Source organism: Engraulis encrasicolus, unplaced genomic scaffold (assembly GCF_034702125.1).
Source record: "Engraulis encrasicolus isolate BLACKSEA-1 unplaced genomic scaffold, IST_EnEncr_1.0 scaffold_117_np1212, whole genome shotgun sequence".
Taxonomy (NCBI): domain Eukaryota; kingdom Metazoa; phylum Chordata; class Actinopteri; order Clupeiformes; family Engraulidae; genus Engraulis; species Engraulis encrasicolus.
This window is the reverse complement of record NW_026944658.1, coordinates 16401-38107: the sequence shown is the minus strand read 5'-3', so window position 1 is coordinate 38107 and position 21707 is coordinate 16401. Positions and strand designations below refer to the sequence as shown.

Sequence of the window (21707 nt, the reverse complement as noted above, 5' to 3'; positions counted from 1 at the left end):
ACATGTATTATTGAAAATATACAATGTGATAAAAGTGTAACCTTTCGTTAGGAGTTTATTGGTTATACTTTGGTATTCTCTGTTATTCTTTCTCTCTTTCCTCTTTCTCTGTCTGTCTCGCTCTCTCCCTCTCCTTTGCTCTGAGTTATGTGACATCTCTGGTCCACAAGGAAAACATCTCTGCCTTTCTCGTCCTGTTTGGAGTTGAACTATGACCTGTTTAGGCTGGTAAAAGCTATCCGTCACATGCCAGACGCCACTAAGAGCCCATCACGGAACCGGGGGGAGACGCGACCATATATGTTCATCATATTATGTTTTACATATGCATGATAGGAAAGATGATGTCATGGACTGGTGGGACTGGGACTGTTTTAAATAAGTTTGTTTCTGTATACACTTCAGGACTTGCTGGGTGACTCCCCACGCAGTAACTCCTCCGGCCGTGAAACAATAAAATCTGCTCGCAGATTTTAAATGCTACCTCTGTTTCCTGTGTGTTCTTTCAGGTCAATTTGATAAGGTAATACAGTGAAATTGTTAAAGTGATAATGTGAAATTATTCACACTATGTCTCGAGGGCCCTTAAGGCCGTTTTATCCGGCCCCTGATATCATTATAATGTTTTGCAACTTCACATGAAATAGGCCTATGACATATTTTGCAGGCCTAAAGGAATCTTAGAAATTACATTTCCAATGCAATTAAGTTAGGCCTATATTCAGGGGACCTAGAAAAGGTGGGGACTGTTTTAAATGTGTCTACCTTTAAAGGTGTCTATATGTCTATATAGGCCTAAAGGTGTCTATATATGCCTAAATTTCATGGGGAAATCCTGATTTGTGTTCATAGTACGGCCCCCGGAGGATTTTATAACCATGGTAGGAATTTGAAGTGGCCCTTCGAATGAAAAAGGTTCCCCACCCCTGCATTAAACCTTTCTTCTAGCCACAGCTCTGCTGTCAGTACATTTTATTATGATACTATAAGCTCAGAAATGAAGTTGATCAAACAATTCGATCGGTGCTATAAACATTTAAATGAACCGAATAGAAATCAGAATAGAAACATCTGAATGATCTTTCTTGGACATAGCCTACATTTTGAAGTGACCCTTTGAATTAAAAAGGTTCCTCACCCCTGCTTTTGAGGAAAAACATCAATGTGCTTGGCCACTCTGGTTTTTAAATTATTCTGAACTAAAGCAAGGATTGTTCAAGGAAGTTCAAAACAGACTGTCTCTGGTTAAATTAGTTCTACACCAAGCCTTTAGGTGGCAGTACAACTAATTCGCACAATGCGAATTCCACACACAAGCCACAAAGAAGCCATCTACCGCGGTCAACAACACCGACCTATCTGAACAGAACCACACGCTGTCTGTGTGGTTTCACTGTTACAAGTTTCTTGGCGACATGGGGGAAAGTTCCTCACATACCAACGGAAAATGGGCTTCACATACATGTAAGTAAATTTTACTCAACTGTGGTTTAAAGTTTCAGTACTCAAGAGAGCGATTGAATAGCTCCTCTGAACACAGATCCGCCATTGCTAAGTTGTAGCACAAGTCCCCTCAATGAATGTGACTACTCTTGTTGCTGCTGTACGCTAGTAAATTCTGATAACTTGCGAGCATCGTAATGACAAAATGCAGTAGTGAAACGGTGAATATGTTAAGTATACTTGTTGATGGTAAGTTGTTTGACATTGCTCGTTCTCAATTGCCTTTCCCCTGCCTAAAGATGATTCCCAGTTTGTCGCTCCCAGCGCGGTTCGATCCCCAGTCGGTTCGCTCCCACTAGCCAGACTATCGAGCCCACCGAGCTAGTTATCTTTTTGATGTTAGTTTTTTGTTACGTACCCTAAACCTAACCCTTACCTTAACCCTAAACCTAACCCTAAATTGCTTGTATGTGGTAGTGTATGATAATACGAGAAATGTAATCGGGTGGGATAGAATGCCTGGGATTGATAGAATCACCTGGGACTACACGTCAGGGAGTGATCTTACATGGGAGTGACCATCTCCCAGCGCTTAAGATTGACAAAGGCTACCGTTAGCATGCTATTGCGTTAGCTCATCAACTAGTTGCTGGGCACTGCTCATTTTTCACGTCTGCCCGGCATTTCGCTGATGAACTAACGCTTGGACGTCTTGCCAATGTATTTTACAGCGGCAAAAATGCATCTAGGCGACGTTGGCAAGATTGGTGTGCCGTCTGGGTATGTTGGTTTTCAGTGCTGGGCAGTAGCGAAGCGACTAGTTTAATTACATTCCCTAGTAGCTTGGTCGTAGCGTCATTACTATGTATCGACTAACGTCCCTGTAGTTAGGAAAGAAATAGTTTGGAAATCAATGTGAAATACCCTGGCATTTGCAACAGTAGGCAACCTGTCCTTAAAAAGTATGGGTCCTCAAAACAGCACTTGTTGCACAAATAAGTGTTGCATAGAGCACGCCACCCCGAAATCAATGTGAAATACCCTGGCATTTGCAACAGTAGGCAGCATGTCCTTAAAACGTATGGGTCCTCAAAACAGCACTTGTTGCACAAATAAGTGTAGCTGGCCTCTTCAAGAAATTTAAATTATGCATGGTCACTTTTTCTTATTGTTTCACGTGGAGGTCTACTGACATTGTCTAAATAATGTAGGCTAGTTTATGTCCATGTATTATATTAGGACCCAAGGTTAATGGGTTATTCTGTTTACCATGTTTTCACAGGCTGCTGTCTCATAATATGGCGAAGACGAGTCACTTGAAGGCCTAACAGCTCTTATGAGGAGCAGTCTTGCCATAGAAGACTGAAAGAATGTAAGATTAACTTCTTTGTGACCAATATGACTTGCTCATTGATACATTAGCTATGTCAATATGAGATGCATGGCGAAGTATTTAATTTATTTGTCTCTTCTAGGAGCTGTAGAAACAACAGGGTGCCTGCTGCAGTATGACGAGGACGCCCTGATCATAGAAGGTCCAGTGTCTTGGCAGGGTGAAATGGCACTGATATCGGTATGTGGTGATATCAGTTAAAATTAATGAATTAATTCTCATATCTGAATAATGTGAACACTGGATTTACCACACACTCACACACACCCTAGTCCTAGATGATACAACCAAGGTTACTTTTACCACAGCTCTGGCACTGCATCAAATTTCTTTTCTTTTTTATAGAACTGGACAGGTCATTTATTCGTTCCCCTTGTTTTTTGCAGTGTCCTGCAGGATGCTGTGTCCTGCAATCCTGTGTGCTGTGCTACAGACGCGTGTGGAGGTCAACCCGAAATGGGCACAGTAGAGTGAAAGAGGGTAAGCTTAACCTATAGCCTACGTCAGGGTTGGGGAACCTTTCTCATTCGAATGGCCACTTCAAATTCATCCGAGGGGCCATAGAAGTCCTCCAAGGGCCGTACTATGAACACAAACCAGGATTTTCCCTTTCACTTTAGGCCTACAGTGCCCTCCATAATTATTGGCACCCCTGGTTGAGATGTGTTAAAAGCCTTAAAATAAATTCAGTGTTTATTGCAGAAGAATACTGTCACACTGAAAATTTTAGGAAAATGTAGCCTTCAACTCAAATGAATTGTAGGAAAATAAAAAAATCCCTGACTAAAAAATAATTATTTTTCATTAAATCACCTGTTCCACAATTATTGGCACCCTTAAGAATTCCCAGGAAATAAATATAATTGAAGCATTTCTGTCATTTCTACAGTAGTTTACAAAGTTTACCAGAGTATGTAGGAACATTTAATTAGTAATTCATCACTTCCTGTTTCCCTGGGGGTATAAATATGACGTGACACCGAGGCCATTTCTCTTATCCACTCTTAAACATGGGAAAGACAAAGGAACACAGCATACAAGTGAGGCAGATGTGCGTCGACCTTCACAGGTCAGGCAGAGGCTACAAGAAGATTGCCACTCAACTGCAGCTGCCCATATCTACTGTGAGAGGAATAATTAAGAAGTTCAAAACAACTGGAACAGTGGTAAACAAGCCTGGACGAGGACCCAAGTTTATTTTGCCACCACGCACAGTGAGGAGGATGGTAAGAGAAATCAAAATATCTCCAAAGCTCACTGTTACAGAATTACAACAAATGGTAGCATCCTGGGGTCACAAAGTCTCCAAATCAACCATCAGGCGCTGTCTACACGCCAACAAGCTGTTTGGGAGGCATGCACGGAGAAAACCTTTCCTCACCCACAATCATAAACGCAAACGTCTGGAGTTCGCCAAGCGGTATTGGGGCTTCAACTGGGACCGTGTGCTTTGGTCAGATGAGACCAAGATTGAGCTTTTTGGCAACAAACACTCTAAGTGGGTCTGGTGTGCCACGAAAGATGCGCATGCTGAAAAGCACCTCATACCCACTGTGAAGTATGGGGGTGGTTCAGTGATGCTGTGGGGCTGTTTCGCTTCCAAAGGCCCTGGGAAGCTTGTTAGGGTGCATGGCATCATGAATGCTTTGAAATACCAGGACATTTTAAATCAAAATCTGTTGCCCTCTGCCCGAAAGCTGAAGATGGGTCGTCACTGGGTCTTTCAGCAAGACAATGACCCTAAACATATGGCCAAATCTACACAGAAATGGTTAACCAGACACAAAATCAAGCTCCTCCCATGGCCATCTCAGTCCCCAGACCTCAACCCCATTGAGAACCTGTGGGGTGAGCTGAAGAGGAGAGTACAGAGGAGAGGACCCAGGTCTCTGGATGATTTAGAGAGATTCTGCAAAGAGGAATGGCTGAAGATCCCTCTTTCTGTCTTTTCCCATCTTGTGAAACATTATAGGAGAAGATTAGGTGCTGTTTTGTTGGCAAAAGGGGGTTGTACAAAATATTAACAACAGGGGTGCTAATAATTGTGACACACATTATTTTATGTCAAATAATTATTTCTTTATGTGGGATTTTTTCCCCACTGAATAAATGCACTTGTATTGAAGGTTGGATTTTTCTCTTTTTTTCCATTAAGGTCCCATATTATTTAGAGAAAAATAATAATAATTGGAAGCTAAAAAACACATCTCAACCAGGGGTACCAATAATAATGGAGGGCACTGTATATTGAAGGCAGCCACATTTAAACAAACGCCAACTTCTTCAGGTTCCCTGAATATAACTTAATTGTATTGCTAATGTATTTTCTAAGATTCCTTTACAAAATATGTCATATTTCATGTGAAGATGGAATTGCATTAAAATTATATCGGGGGCCGGATAAAACAGCCTCAAGGGTCGCAAACGGCCCTAGAGACATAGGTTCCCCACCCCTGTCCTACATTGTCAATATGACTTGTGCTACTTTATAGATAAGTTGTCAATGCTGTGCATTGCTATGTTTTGATTTATTTTCTTACATCCTACAGATCCTGGCAGGGAGACGGTAGTGTTTTGCAGGATGGTGATGGGCAATCTTACAAGAGACCACAGAAAACTGATATAGTGTAAGATTATCCCTGTTGGGCTCAATATGTCTTGCTTATTGATATATTTGCTATGTCAATATGAGGTGCATGACGAAGTATTTATTTATTTGTTGTTTCTACAGCTCCCAGAAGTGAGACTGAGTGCCTGTTGCAGTATGACGAGGAAGCAGTGACCAGAGACCTTCAGTAGACCCTGCTGGCATGATTGGCGGCTGAAGAACATAATCAACAGCAATGTTTATAATATTGTACATACCTGTATAGTCTGCACTAAAATGCTGTACCTGTACTATTTTTCCTCTTACTTTCATATTTACCACGTATTTACTATGAATTGACAACTTTTACTCAAATCCATTTTTGTATGTGCCCTGACTAAAACTATCCTTAAACCTAACCTGTCAGAGGTGTAATAACAACCTGCTCTTAGCAATGTGGCAGCAGTCTACTTGGATGCAGCGGGGAACATAGAACCCTTTTTTTGAAAAAGCATTGTATGTTTCTGAGTTTTATGAATTGTGCCCTTCCCAAACCTAACCTGTCGTAGGGGCCTATGAAATCCGTTTTATTTTTCCTCATTCAGTTTTTTTCTGATTTATTTTTTGCCAAATTGGATTTTTTTTTACATTTTTGAACTTATTTTCCCCTTTCATCCCCCCCAAAAAAAATAAATAAATAAATAAAATACAAAAATTCTTAGTTATTTAGTTCAAACTGGTGGGTGGACAGAGCCAACCACTCATGGTTGAATGGTAGGTAGAGAAAAGAAAAGTAAAATTACCTACTAGCTTTTTGTAATATCAGCCCTCAAAAATATTCCAGGTAATAAGGTAGCTGTATTGTACATGCGCATATATTCTATTAAATACACGTGACGCACGCACCCAACTAGAAGGCGAATTCACTTCTGGTGCATTGAAGTTGTTGGACTCTGGCTGCATCAGGTTTTCTCGAATACTTGGCTATATTGCAACGTGCAGCTTAGAGACATTTTGGGTCACGTTATATGTAGGCATTAAATAAATAGCCTCGCAAAGTCCCTACCGTCTACCGTTTCACTCAAACACATGTTTTACAAGACGGCCGTTTTCTTCTGATGGTGACTTGATTTCAAAGTTGATGCTAACTTTTAGTCACTATGCACGGAGAGCCGCCCGTCTTTTCTGTGTCGCATCGCATTGCCTTAACAGACGGTCAGGACAACGCGTTTATGCCTGACCTCACCTGTTCTACTAGGCAAAATTTGAGTGCTGTTGAGTATTAAGATTTCTTCAATGCTCTGACGGCCAGTGTTAGGACGTGGGAGACAATCGGAAACGCCGCTTGGGAGAGAGATGCGTGTTTGTTTCTGAGTTGTACATTTGTGACCTGAGTAGGCTACTGTATACATCACTGCATATAGCCTAGAGTATATTGTTTGCAGGGTATGTGTGTAGTTTTAAATTATGTATATTTATGAAATGCACGGTTCCTGTCTAAGTGTGTGTACATTGTTTGGTGTGATATTAAAAGCATTTAAAAAATTCATTTTCATTTCATTCATTTTCATTTTATCAATAAATTCACATCATGCATGCTGAAGCCCCATCACAGTGCAGTCTATAATGATGTGAATATAATGATGTGAATATACAAAGTAAAATCAACCTAGGTATATTAGTAATAATATTTTTTGCATAATTATACGGACCTACTGTATAGGCCTACGGTATGCATAAATTAATCCAACGTGACCAATAGAAGGTCGTAGCTGCCGACCCTGCTAACCACCAACAGCGCAGCTCTTTTACTTTGAGTCACGTGTCTTTTTCGTCCAATAAGAGCAAGGCTAGTCCGCGTTCCGGGCTGGCTGTCATTGCCTTTCATGTTAATCGTTGGGCCATTAACACCCTGCTGTGAGACCTCTCCACGGCTCTGATTCGCTTCCGGGCGAGTTACGTGTCACCAAAACTGTTAATTTCGCATTCTCTCAGCGCTCAAAATCAGACGAAAGTTAGGCAATTCCGTGGGCGATTTGGGACGAGTTCATTGTCACAAATCCCCCTTTTCGTGCTGTGATTTAGCTCAACATCTCAGCAAAGCAGCCACCAATCTACAGTTACATTGTATTCCTGGTCAACCACAACACACGTCCAGAATCTCCCTTGACTAGCAAGACTTGGATACAAACTCACAATTAGGTTAAAATATTTTGTCAGTGCACAGTCAAAATCTCAGGATAAGACAAAAATTCATATTCTCAACCTTACCCAATCTATCTCCCAGTCACACACCCATCATCGTCTACATTTGTACTGAACCACAAAATTAGCTCAAAATTTCTCCTGAATAGCTTCACATTCCAGCACAACTAGCAGTCACATAACTCCAAAGTCTCCATACCCGTACAACCCAGCCATGCTCATCCCTCCACCCCCTTTGCAAACCTTTGCATCCCGGCTAATGGGTCACTTAGTAAGGGTGGCCCCAAACTCTGGAAAGTCCTCCCACATGCACTGTATCAACGCACATCACATTCCCCCTTCAAAGCTTCAAAACACAGGAAACACCAGGAAACCTACTGACATGGCTTGCCAACCATGGGGTTGAATGAGCTATCTGTTTTATATTTGCTTTGTTTTTACTTCATGGTCTATTTTTATCTGTCTGATGTACATCTCTTCATTTCAGTGATTTTCAATCCCTCGCACTCATTTAGGGTGGGATAGACCTACAGTATTTGTGATAAGTCTTTTCATGGCTCAGATTTTTAGCTATGGCATGTCTTTTACAGGCTTGTCAGGGAACTTAGCAGGGACACCTAGTGATTATTGATGCCTAGCCACAATGTACCCATCTCTGGAGATCCTTTAGAGTTTTCCTGATATTGAATCATACCTTATCTCTCTCTAGTCTATCTTACCAACCTGATCTCTTGGGACTGAAAATAGTAGGTGTGGGAAACCTCACACCTAGATTGGTGAGTGTCATTGTAGTAGTTGTCATCTCATTGCAGCATTTTTCTGAGCAGGAAACACCCTATTTGCGAGACGATGCATCCCCAAATATCAACATGATCATTCAAAGCTGAACTCGTGTTTTGTTGTGGTGAAAAAAAGTGTGTATGGTATTTCATTTTCAGCAGAGATTAAATGAAATATAGTAATTTTGTTGAAGTTAAATTAGGCTATTAAAAGTAAACATAAAAATTGTCTTTCAGCAGCTCACAGACACTTGCATTGTTTCATATTTTATATCTCACAGTCTTTATGACATTTGCAGCTGTACATGCACTGTGTACCCTATTGATTTTTTGTCATGGTTCACTTTGAATACACATCAAAGTTACAACAGCTTGTTTTATAACACTTTTTCCATTGCTTAAACGTTTTGTGTGAAACATGACTTATAGACCTACTGTTAAAATTCTGCACACAAACATAGGCTATTCTACTATTCTGGAACATTTTGTCACACTGAAACTCTGCAAGGAAAACCATTTATGCCTGCAACAAGTACCTCAAAGCATATTACCTAATGTCAAATTGTCCATGGTGATATCAAAAGACCCACAGTAACACCAAATAAAAATAGTGTTAGATTTCCACATACTTCAGATGTTTATTATCATCGTGTAACACCTAGGTCAGCAAATAAAATTGTCCACAATATTGCAGCTACTACATACTAAGAATCACCTTCAGAGCATTGTAGGAATCGTGTCCTAAAACACTTTTAATAGACCAATGTCAGTGTGTTTAATGTCAACTTAAATCATTTATGTATTCTTTCCCATCTCAATATATTTATCTTTGTCAACGTCATCTTTGTCCATGTCCTGACTTATGTTCCTTGCGTGACTTCTTACTGCAGATGGGCCTGCCGACAGGCGTATTTAGTCTTTGCCGAAAACACTAAACTACATCAAACAACATTGCAATGAGATTTCAGATAACCTGAAGTAACCGTGTAAGACTTGATCATTACCATATTGGTGGCTATATAGTTATAACAGTGGGTATGTGATAAGGGGTTACCACCAGCGTGTATGCTTGGTTTGACAGGCTGTTTGTGGTCTATGTTGGCTATCGTCTCTGTCAAATTCTCTGGTTGATGTACATGACATACAATATCCCAAATGATACCTTCCTGGACACATAAACCCCCAGATTAATAAAAATACAAATAAAAAATACAAGACTAAAATGTCTTAAACATGCTTATTGTGTTTTCAGAATTGTTGATCTTTGTGGATTGAAGGTCGTTCACTTAGGCTTTGTTGGTGGTGCCTCTTCACTGTGAGACATATGTCTTTTGGCTGATGTGGTGATCTATTGATTGAATGCTACCGTGTAAGCCATATGAAAGAAAGCTCTGTTTGGCAATTACAATGCGTGGTTCGTGGTGGGAGTCTGCTTTGAAAAAGTTTCGAAAACATATATAGAAATAAGTGAAAATGGTTTGTGAAAATTGTGAGTGAATTATGAAGTAGGTAGCTTTGGTGCAAATGCTGAAAATTATATGAACTCTTTCAGGATATGTTCAGCTGCTGCAATATCACATTTCTCAACTGTATTTTGTAGAAGATACAATATACCCTCCTGGGCCTGGATAAACTTTTTGCGGGGAATGTGGATGCTGCAAATGTATATGAACATGCATTTCAGTCATCCCTCTCATGTCTCCAGACCTCTTGTAATGGTTGGGACTTCATATTTCCATACAAATCCACTAATTTCTCATTTATTGGGCTACAAGATGGCTACTACCTTTACACATATTTCAAAGCGTACATTACACGCAACACATTTTGTGGTGCTGCAACTCCATGATCACCTTTTGCAACATAACACAATTTTAGAAGTCCAGACGTAGCAGAATCTGGAAAAAAAATCTAAAAAAGAATCATATTTTTCACTGACAGCGCGGTTTCCTGTGCGTTAACATACCCCCTTTATAGTGTTATACACCATATTCATGCTATTGTCATGTGTGCACAAATGTATTTTTAAAATGCTCAATTTATATAGTTCACCCCGTGTTCACATTATACAATTTCACATGTTCTATCTTCATAATGAAATCTACTCGGTTGTAAAGTATGCTGTAGATAATTTTAGGTTCATGAGCCAGAGATTCAGGTACCAGAGATGTAGGCCCTGTTGGATTCTGTGAGTCACATTAGAGCTCCAATACCTCAATGTCAAAAAAGCTTATAGGCTTTTTTGTGTAGATTATGATGACTGAAATCAAACATTTTCTGGAGATTAAACTGTGAGTTGGAAAAAACAGAGTGCTCTCTTGGCTTCTGAAAGCTCCTCCATAGTAGCCTATATAGGTGCTATGCGACCAAAATTTGGATAATTGAATGATCCAAAATGTATCAACACCACTAGCCACCAATAAGGGGTTATATAACATGGTTGAATTTGGGATATGCACTCATGCAGATGCTTGATGATTATAGCCTTGGAGACAACTACTGTAGGTCTGAAATTGGTAAGGTGTGAGAGAAAGGGTAAGTGTGACATTGCCTTGACCAGATGGTAGATTTAGGGTGTGTGTGTTAAACCGTGATGCTCTGTTAAAAACTAGGGGTGTGCAAAGAAAAAGTCATGACAATATATTGTATTGAACCTCTTCAGATAAATTATGGTCTCATGACCAGTGTATCGTGATACGTATTAGCTAGCAGTTTAACACTGTTGATGAGTTCAAAGGCGGCATTAATTTACACTGCAGTGCACTCTGGCATCCTATTGCTACCCCTGCATAAGAAAGATGCCATGCATAGCGGATTGCATGTAGCCTACTGTATCACAATGCTTATTGTGACCTGTGTATTGTGATAGGACTATACGTTGTATCGTGAGGCTGTTGACAATTCCCAACCCTATTAAAATCACTGTTGCGTGTGTTTGACCTTTGATTTATTTTGATTCAAGTCTTTATGCAGGGTCATGTCATAATGAAACATTTAGTAAAAGTCAGGGAAATATACAGAAATACTATCTCAATGATTCCCTACAGCATTTATGACGTCTGCTGCTGCTTACAACTCATATCCCATACAGTCAACACTACGTAGCCTACATACAGCATTTTAAGACTTAAGGGTGCCCTGTGTAATATTTTTGGTAGTTCGTTTCCAGAATCCATGCTGCCCATTCACAAACGTTACCTTTTTAAAAGGAATACCTACTACCACCATCAAATTCTAAGTATTCAACATGACTGACAAAATTGCACTGTCATACATTTTGAATTTCCAGAAATAGATATTTTCAGCTGAAAAACTTACTGTGCTTTGGTCATACTAGTAAATAGTGGTTTATTTTTCAGAAAATATTCATTAAATGATCAAAGTTGGCAATAGGCATCCCAGTTTTAATGAGCTGCATAGTTGCAAAACCTACTCTGGACACTCTGCGCCATCATCTTACACGCCACAGCTTTAATACCCCTGCATAACACGTAACACCAACTGCAAGAATAACATATAATTCATATTATTCATTTCAATTTTTATTTGAGAACTTGTACTGTATACCAATACTGAGGCTTCAAAACAGCCTTGTAATTTTACACTCATATAACAATGTGGCACAAAGGGTGAATAGATGAACTGTGGATTACACTGATTGTGTATGGTAGGCTATTATTTGACTATACCTTGCAAATCAGGCTGTTCTGTGGCATTAGCTTGGGCAGCCTCGATGACCAAATCTTAGAGTAGCCTTTCCCCATGATTTCAGCTTTTGCTGTGATTATGATACTATGTAGAAATTAGTGTTTTAGGCTACCTTCAATGTGTACCCTTGTGACAGTTAAAGTAATTTAGCAAAATGTGTATCAGTTAAGGTTGAGGTGAATTAGTAATTATCATTTAGCGTTTTCGTGGGTATATTCAAGTGCTTTACATTTTGTTATTAAATGAACTGGAAATATCTGAACAAAATCAGAATATGGTCAGTGACAGATTGTTTACCACACCGTGGCAAGAGATGTTTAGTGAATGATAAACTCAGTTAGGCCTATGTAAAAAGATTTCTCTTGAGTTATACATGACAATCTTTGACCCGAATTGGCTTCTTTGTTTGACTTTTAAAGTGTATTGTTTTAATCTATTGTATTAATTATTTGACTCTTAAATATGTCTCTTTTGTGGAACTGAAAAAAACAAACAATAAAACACAACTGAAGCTATTTTTTTAAATGCAATACTGATCTAACAGTGTTTTTATTTGGTGTTACTGTGGGTCTTTTGATATCACCATGGACAATTTGACATTAAGTAATATGCTCATCAACAGTGTTAAACTGCTAGCTAATACGTATCACGATACACTGGTCATGAGACCATAATTTATCTGAAGAGGTTCAATACAATATATTGGCATGACTTTTTCTTTGCACACCCCTAGTTTTTAACAGAGCATCACGGTTTAACACACACACCCTAAATCTACCATCTGGTCAAGGCAATGTGACACTTACCCTTTCTCTCACACCTTACCAATTTCAGACCTACAGTAGTTGTCTCCAAGGCTATACTCATCCAGCATCTGCATGAGTGCATATCCCAAATTCAACCATGTTATATAACCCCTTATCGGTTGCTAGTGGTGTTGATACATTTTGAATCATTAAATTATCCAAATTTTGGTCGCATAGCACCTATATAGGCTACTATGGAGGAGCTTTCAGAAGCCAAGAGAGCACTCTGTTTTTTCCAACTCACAGTTTAATCTCCAGAAAATGTTTGATTTCAGTCATCATAATCTACACAAAAAAAGCCTATAAGCTTTTTTGACATTGAGGTATTGGAGCTCTAATGTGACTCACAGAATCCAACAGGGCCTAGATCTCTGGTACCTGAATCTCTGGCTCATGAACCTAAAAATTATCTACAGCATACTTTACAACCGAGTAGATTTCATTATGAAATTGTGAAATTGTATAATGTGAACACGTGGTGAACTATATAAATTGAGCATTTTTAAAATACATTTGTGCACACATGACAATAGCATGAATATGGTGTATAAGACTATAAAGGGGGTATGTGAACGCACAGGAAACCGCGCTGACAGTGAAAAATATGATTCTTTTTTAGATTTTTTTTTCCAGATTCTGCTACGGCTGGACTTCTAAAATTGTGTTATGTTGCAAAAGGTGATCATGGAGTTGCAGCACCACAAAATGTGTTGCGTGTAATGTACGCTTTGAAATATGTGTAAAGGTAGTAGCCATCTTGTAGCCCAATAAATGAGAAATTAGTGGATTTGTATGGAAATATGAAGTCCCAACCATTACAAGAGGGCTGGAGACATGAGAGGGATGGCTGAAATGAATGTTCATATACATTTGCAGCATCCACATTCCCCGCAAAAAGTTTATCCAGGCCCAGGAGGGTACATTGTTTGTTCTACAAAATACAGTTGAGAAATGTGATATTGCAGCAGCTGAACATATCCTGAAAGAGTTCATATAATTTTCAGCATTTGCACCAAAGCTACCTACTTCATAATTCACTCACAATTTTCACAAACCATTTTCACTTATTTCTATATATGTTTTCGAAACTTTTTCAAAGCAGACTCCCACTAACCACGCATTGTAATTGCCAAACAGAGCTTTCTTTCATATGGCTTACACGGTAGCATTCAATCAATCAATCAATCACCACATCAGCCAAAAGACATATGTCTCACAGTGAAGAGGCACCACCAACAAAGCCTAAATGAACGACCTTCAATCCACAAAGATCAACCAATTCTGAAAACACAATAAGCATGTTTAAGACATTTTAGTCTTGTATTTTTTATTTGTATTTTTATTAATTTGGGGGTTAATGTGTCCAGGAAGGTATCATTTGGGATATTGTATGTCATGTACATCAACCAGAGAATTTGACAGAGACGATAGCCAACATAGACCACAAACAGCCTGTCAAACCAAGCATACACGCTGGTGGTAACCCCTTATCACACACCCACTGTTATAACCATATAGACACCAATATGGTAATGATCAAGTCTTACACGGTTACTTCAGGTTCTCTGAAATCTCATTGCAATGTTGTTTGATGTAGTTTAGTGTTTTCGGCAAAGACTGAACACCGCCTGTCGGCAGGCCCATCTGCAGTAAGAAGCCACGCAAGGAACATAAGTCAGGACATGGACAAAGATGACGTTGACAAAGATAAATATATTGAGATGGGAAAGAATACATAAATGATTTAAGTTGACATTAAACACACTGACATTGGTCTATTAAAAGTGTTTTAGGACACGATTCCTACAATGCTCTGAAGGTGATTCTTAGTATGTAGTAGCTGCGATATTTTGGACAATTTTATTTGCTGACCTAGGGGTTACACGATGATAATAAACATCCAAAGTATGTGGAAATCTAACACTATTTTTATTTGGTGTTACTGTGGGTCTTTTGATATCACCATGGACAATTTGACATTAGGTAATATGCTTTGAGGTACTTGTTGCAGGCATAAATGGTTTTCCTTGCAGAGTTTCAGTGTGACAAAATGTTCCAGAATAGTAGAATAGCCTATGTTTGTGTGCAGAATTTTAACAGTAGGTCTATAAGTCATGTTTCACACAAAAACGTTTAAGCAATGGAAAAAGTGTTATAAAACAAGCTGTTGTAACTTTGATGTGTATTCAAAGTGAAACCATGACAAAAAATCAATAAGGTACACAGTGCATGTACAGATGCAAATGTCATAAAGACTGTGAGATATAAAATATGAAACAATGTAAGTGTCTGTGAGCTGCTGAAACACAATTGTTATGTTTACTTTTAATACCCTAATGTAACTTTAACAAAATGACTATATTTCATTTCATCTCTGCTGAAAATGAAATACCATACACTCTTTTTTTCACCACTACAAAACACAAGTTCAGCTTTGAATGATCATGTTGATATTTGGGGATGCATCGTCTCGCAAATAGGGTGTTTCCTGCTCAGAAAAATGCTGCAATGAGATGACAACTACTACAATGACACTCACCAATCTAGGTGTGAGGTTTCCCACACCTACTATTTTCAGTCCCAAGAGCCCAGGTTGGTAAGATAGACTAGAGAGAGATAGGGTATGATTCAATATCAGGAAAACTCTAAAGGATCTCCAAAGATGGGTACATTGTGGCTAGGCATCAATAATCACTAGGTGTCCTTACTGACAAGCCTGTAAAAGACATGCCATAGCTAAAAATCTGAGCCATGAAAAGACTTTTCACAAATACTGTAGGTCTATCCCACCCTAAATGAGTGCGAGGGATTGAAAATCACTGAAATGAAGAGATGTACTTTAGACAGATAAAAATAGACCATGAAGAAAAAAAACAAAGCAAATATCAAACAGATATCAGCTCATTCAACCCCATGGTTGGCATGCCATGTCGGTATAGGTTTTCTGTCATGGTCCTACAACTCTCCCTTCTCATCTGGTAACTTTCCACTCACTCTCACCTGTCATTGCCACAATCAGGCTCACCTGGTGCCACTTAACGAGCAGTAACTCTGCTGCCTGCATACTATCACTGACTCTGCTGTCTATTGACCCCAATTGATTCTCGTTAACGATTTGTGGCTACCATTGGCTGTCTCTTGCTCACCTGCTGCCTCTCACTCTCCATATAAACCTCAGTCCTCCAGTACCTCTCTGTCAGATCGTCTGCAAGTGGAACTCCTGTTTGCTGGCTTCTTCACGTCTGGCTCCTGAACCCCGAATCCTGTATCCTGAAACCTGAACCCGTGCCTGAACCTTCGACTCCGACTTCTCTACTTCCAACGGACCCCAGAAACCCGGACCTCCACCACCTGCTCCTCAAGAACCTTCTCGGCCACTGGGGAACACACACACAGGTTCTAGGACACAAATCTCCCAACCCCCTGAACCCCTAAATAAACTCTGTGTAACGTGACACATCTGGGTCCTTCGTCTGTCTGTCTGACAGTACGATCTGACCAGCATGGACCCAGCTCACGACCCAACCGACATGGACCTCACACCCGAGATGACTTCGGCACCCGAACCAACTGCTCTCGACCGTCTGCAGCACACAGAGGGAGCGGTTGCTCGGATGTCCGGTGACATAGCATCTCTGGTTCAACTAGGCCATCACCAACAGCAGCAGTTCTGCAACACCAGCAGATGATCCAACAGCAGCAAGAACAACTTACCCGAGTGCTTCAGCTACTCTCCAACCCAACCACCTCATCTGGCCAGCCTGCACCTTCTTCATCTGCTCCGGCTCAGTCTGCATCTGCTCCATCTGTGGCAAGCGCTTCACTCAGCACCAGTACCTGCTCCTGACCCCAACATCCCAAGTCAAGTGGCGCAATCTTCAGTCTCCATAGACCGTGAGCCAAAGGTGGGAAATCCTGAGCGATTCAACGGCGACCATACACAAGTGAGGGCGTTTTCTGTCGAGCTGCAGAATCCAGTTTGCCCTCCAGCCCAGGACCTTTGCTACAGAGTCGGCCAAGGTAGGCTATGTCATCACTCACTTGACTGGTCGGGCCCGGCTGTGTGGGGAGCTGCAGAATTCGACCGCGACAGACTCCGGCCTGTGCTTCATTCAAACGTCGTTTTTTTTGCTTGAGTAGATGGAGGAAAGTTGTTTGGACCTGGGGTCTTCATCGGCTGAAGCACCCAAAGAGCTGATGAGTATTCGCCAGGGGAAACCGTTACCCTGGCGGATTACTCCACTTGACTTCCCTGCACCCCTGGCGAGGACCGCAGCCAGCACATTGGAACATGGCCGCGCAGACGGGAATGCTTTTCCTCCACAGTCTTGCGGGCTACATCAAGGATGAACTAGTCCCCATCCACGAACCACGCCAATGACGCCTTAGATGAACCCACGCCCTGGCAGTCCTGAAATCGATCGACGGATCCAGACCCCTCGCCGTAGAGATGGTTACAGACCGAGACAAACGGGCCACCAGCATTTCGCCGTGACAACCACACTTCCCGTCCTTCTCCCTGCTAACCCAGCAGAAACCAGTCTTGACCAGAAACCGAACCCATGGAGATTGGCCGCACTCCCTCTCCCCATAAGAACAGGCAACGACGCCTTTGTACTGCCGCAGGCTGTGCCTCTATCTGCCGGTTTGGGCGATAATCACCAAGTCAGCAACTGTCCAGCACAAAAGCCAGAGCTCACCGGTCATAAGGGGAGATCCGGCTGAGCTCGACTAACATCAAGTCTCCCCCCACCCGAAAAAAACGCCCATGCTCCCAGGTCTGTTTCCTGCTTCCCTGACTCCAGATACACCCAGGCTGCCTAAACGGTGATTCTGGGCCGAAGCTAATATCATGGAAGTGGAAACTTGCACGTCAGCAGGGGTTGGGCTGTCAGCATCTGTCCACCAGCCCACCTGTTCCCGTCCGTCGGGCGCTTGATGGTCATCAACTTGGCACAGTGACCCACATCACATCCTCCGTTACCATGGAACTCATCAGGAAATCAACCAGGAGTTCTATCAGCTTTCAACCTGCTCCAATTCCACGCATCTGCCAAAACCCCATCATCCAGGGGTATCCTTTGGCTCATTCGTCACCAAACCCCTACAAACTCGACTGAGATCTTGGGCACAATACGAGAGTGGGGAGAAGACTGCCACCAAACCTGCTCTAAGCGACCACACTACCCATCAATTCAAAGCTACCTGTCCTGCCCCTGATAACAGCCCGCGTCCCTGCCTGTTACCCTTCATCACCAAGGAGGTCTTCATCAAGACCCAAAGCCATTCCTCTGCCTCCTCATCATGGCTCGATATGACTGCGCGATCAACCTCCTACCCGGAACATCACCCCCAAAAGGGCCGCCTCTACTCGCTTCTCCCGCTCCTGAAAAGGCTGGCCATGGAGAACTATATCAACGAATCCCCTTGCAGTGGAATTATTTCCGCCAACCATCATCTTCCTCAGCTGCCGGAGCTGGTTTTTTTCTCGTGGGGAAAAAAGAGTGGCTCCCTCCCGGCCTTGTATCGAACTATCAGAGGTCTGAATGATATCACCGGTGAAAAACCGCTATCCTCTGCCATCTGATGGTCTTCCGCCTTTTAAACTGCTCCAAAGGGGGCCACCATTTTTCACCACAACTTGACCTCACGAACATGCATACCACCTAGTCCGATTGAGAGAGGTGGGACGAGTGGAAGACTGCATTCCCAACACAACCACACCGCCATCTAAACGAATATCATGGCCCAAGCCCTTCGGACTCACCCATTGCACACGCCTGTTTTTTCCAGAACCTGGTTTAAAGACATCCTTCGTGACATGTTGAACAGGTTCGTTTTTTGTTTCGTTGGATGATATTTTAATATTCCTCCAAGAACCAATCTGAACACACGTTCATCATGTGCAGTCAGTACACTCCGCCGTCTTCTCAAAAATTCACTCTATGTCAAAGGCAGAGAAGTGTGAATTTCAAATGTCAGCTCTTTGTCCTTCCTTGGATATAGATGTCTGGCAGAGAGGGAGTATGCCAGATGGGACCCCAGCCAAGGGTTTCAGCAAGAGTGACGGTCTTGGCCCAGCCCCCCGAGAGCCGTAAGAAGTTGCAACATGTTTTTTTAGGCTTCGCCAACTTCTACAGGAGGTTTATCCGGGGATCATCACGCCGTGGCAGCCCCACTCACTGCACTGGCGCACCAGTACCAAACAGCCATTTAAATGGAATCCACTGCTCTGATAAAGCCTTTCAGTACGTTGAATAACAACGGTTTTACCTCAGCTCCCGTCCTCCGCTTCGCCAGACGAGAACCTGCAGTTCGTGGGGAAGTAGATGCCGTCACGGACGTTGGTGTTTGGAGCAGTGCTATCACCAGCGATCACCAGAAGATGGCAAGAATGCACCCAAACTCGCGCCTTCTTCTTTCGGAGGCTGACGAACAACCGAGCAGAACTATGACATTCAGGCAACCGAGAGTGTACTTTGCCGTCAAACTTGCCCTAGAGGAGTGCGGCCCACTGCCTGGAGGGGTGCAAGACTCCCATTGCTGGTCTGGACGGACCAACAAGAAGCTTGAGAGTACATCAGGTCAGCAAAGAGACTGAATCCCCGTCAAAGTCCCTGGTCCCATGTCTTGCACCCAACCCGCTCAACTTCATACCCTCTCCTACCGTCCCGCTCAACACAGCAATGCTAAGCCAGATGCCCTGTTCACGCATGTTTCAGAAGGATGACAAGTCTTTCCGAGGACCCAGAACCAATCCTCCCAAACCCCTGCGACATCATCGCCACCTCTGAACCTGGAACATCGAGGAGGAGGTGAGAAAGGCTATCAGAAACCAGCCAAGTCCAAGTGCGTTCCCCAGCAACCGCCTCTTTTGTATCCGGCAAACCAGAGATCCCCAGTTGGTCATCCTTTGTGGGGCACAATTCCCAACCTGGCTGTCCACCCTGGTATCGGAAACGCACTCTCCGTCTTCCTCTCTCAGCGGTATCTGGTGGCCATCAGTTGAAGAAGGATATAGCCGCCGAATATTTGCCATGTGCGTGCCCATACCTGCTGCCAGAACAAGTCTTCCCAACCGACCACGCAGCCGGGTTACCTACAGCCCCCGCCAGTACCCAAGTGCCGCCCCAGGTCTCACATCTCGCTTGGACTTATGTCACCGCCTTTCCCCCCTCTGATGGTAATACTGTCATCCTGACCATCGTAGACCGGATTTCAGCAAGATGTGCGCACTTTGTTCCACTGCCAAAGTTGCCTTCTGCCAAAGAGACTGCCCAGTGGACATGTCTTTTCTTTTCCTTGGAGCATGTATATTCACGCTATCCACGGCTTTGCCACGGGATGTAGTTTCTGACCCGGGGCCCACAGTTTGCATCCGGCCTTCTGGAAAGACTTCTGGCTCCCCTTTCTCGAGCTACTTGGCCAGTCTTAACGTCAGGGTTTTCACTCTCGCGCAGTCAAATTGGACAGACATGTAATCCCCCGGCCTGGTCTCAGCAATCTGTTGTGGGTAGAAGATATGCTCACAATTCTACTCTTCTCCACTCCAGCTCCGCCACTGGGATTGTCCCCCCTTTCATGCGTCTACGGCTATCAGCTGGCCCTGTTTGCCAGTCAGAGAAGAGAGGAAGCAACCCTGTCACAATCTGCCCTTGCCCTGTGCTCGCCGCTTGTCAGTCGGACCGTGGTACTCAAGCTCGTGCCACCCTTCTGAGAGCCGTTGCCAGCTACACTGCCAGTGCCAACCGTCGAAGGATTCCTGCGCCACACAGCCGCCTACCAGGTGGCCAGAGGGTGTGGCTCTCCTCCCGTGATCTGCCTCGGCGCGTGGAGTCACGCAAACTGGCCCCCAGGTTCATCGGTCCATTTCCCAGGTCCTGAAAAATCATCAATCCGTCGGCGTCAGACTCCCCGCTTCCCCCGTTCCATGAAGGTGCACCCAACCTTAGTCACGACACTCACGCCTGAAGCCAGTTCATGAGAGCCCTCTGGTTGCCCGCTGTGAGCCCGCCACCCTCCGCCACCCCGACTCATTGATGGTGAAGGTCCTGTTTTACACTGTGGCGACGGCTGCTCCGGTCACGTGCGGCGGGGTAGGGGGCATCCAATAAACCTTGTTGAATATGGGAAGGCTATGGTCCTGAGGAGGGTGGTTGGGTGCCCGCCAGCAGGATCGTGACCCCGCTCTCATTGCGGATTTCCATCCATCGCCAGCACCCAGGAACAGCCTGCAATCCTGAGGGAGGGGTCGGCCGTGGGGTCCTCGTCGTGATGACGCTGCTTACCGTCCACCCCTGTGTCCTGAACCTATTCCGATCCTGAGGCTAAGTTGGGCCACGAACCAGTCTGAGGAGTTTTGACCACTCCGCCGGCTACCCACACCCCCCCCCCTGCTCCTCTAGAACCTTCGTCGGACCACTGGGGAACACACTAACACCATGGTTCTAGGACACTAACCTCTCCAACCCCCTGAACGCCCTAAATAAACTCTGGTGTAACGTGACGCATCTGGGGTTCCTCGTCTGCTATTCTTTCTGACAGTTTCCTGGCTTTTCCCTGTGCTTTGAAGCTTTGGAAGGTGGAATGTGAATGTGGCGTGTGATACAGTGCAATGTGGGAGGACTTTCCAGAGGTTTGGGGCAACCCTTACTAAGTGGACCCATTAGCCCTGGATGCCAAGGTTCGCAAAGGGGGTGAGGAGATGAGCATGGCTGGGGTTGTACGGGTATGGAGCCTTTTGAGGAGTTATGTGACTGCTAGTTGTTGCTGGAATGTTGAAGCTA

At 43.2% G+C, this 21707-nt stretch overlaps 1 long non-coding RNA gene across 1 annotated transcript; it reads left to right on the top strand.

Moving 5' to 3' along the window:
* Positions 1-1354: 1354 nt before the first annotated feature.
* LOC134442121 (uncharacterized) lies at positions 1355-3421 on the top strand. Its single transcript, XR_010033313.1, has 3 exons — positions 1355-1464; positions 2726-2815; positions 2919-3421. It is a non-coding gene; the product is annotated as an uncharacterized LOC134442121 (long non-coding RNA).
* Positions 3422-21707: the final 18286 nt, after the last annotated feature.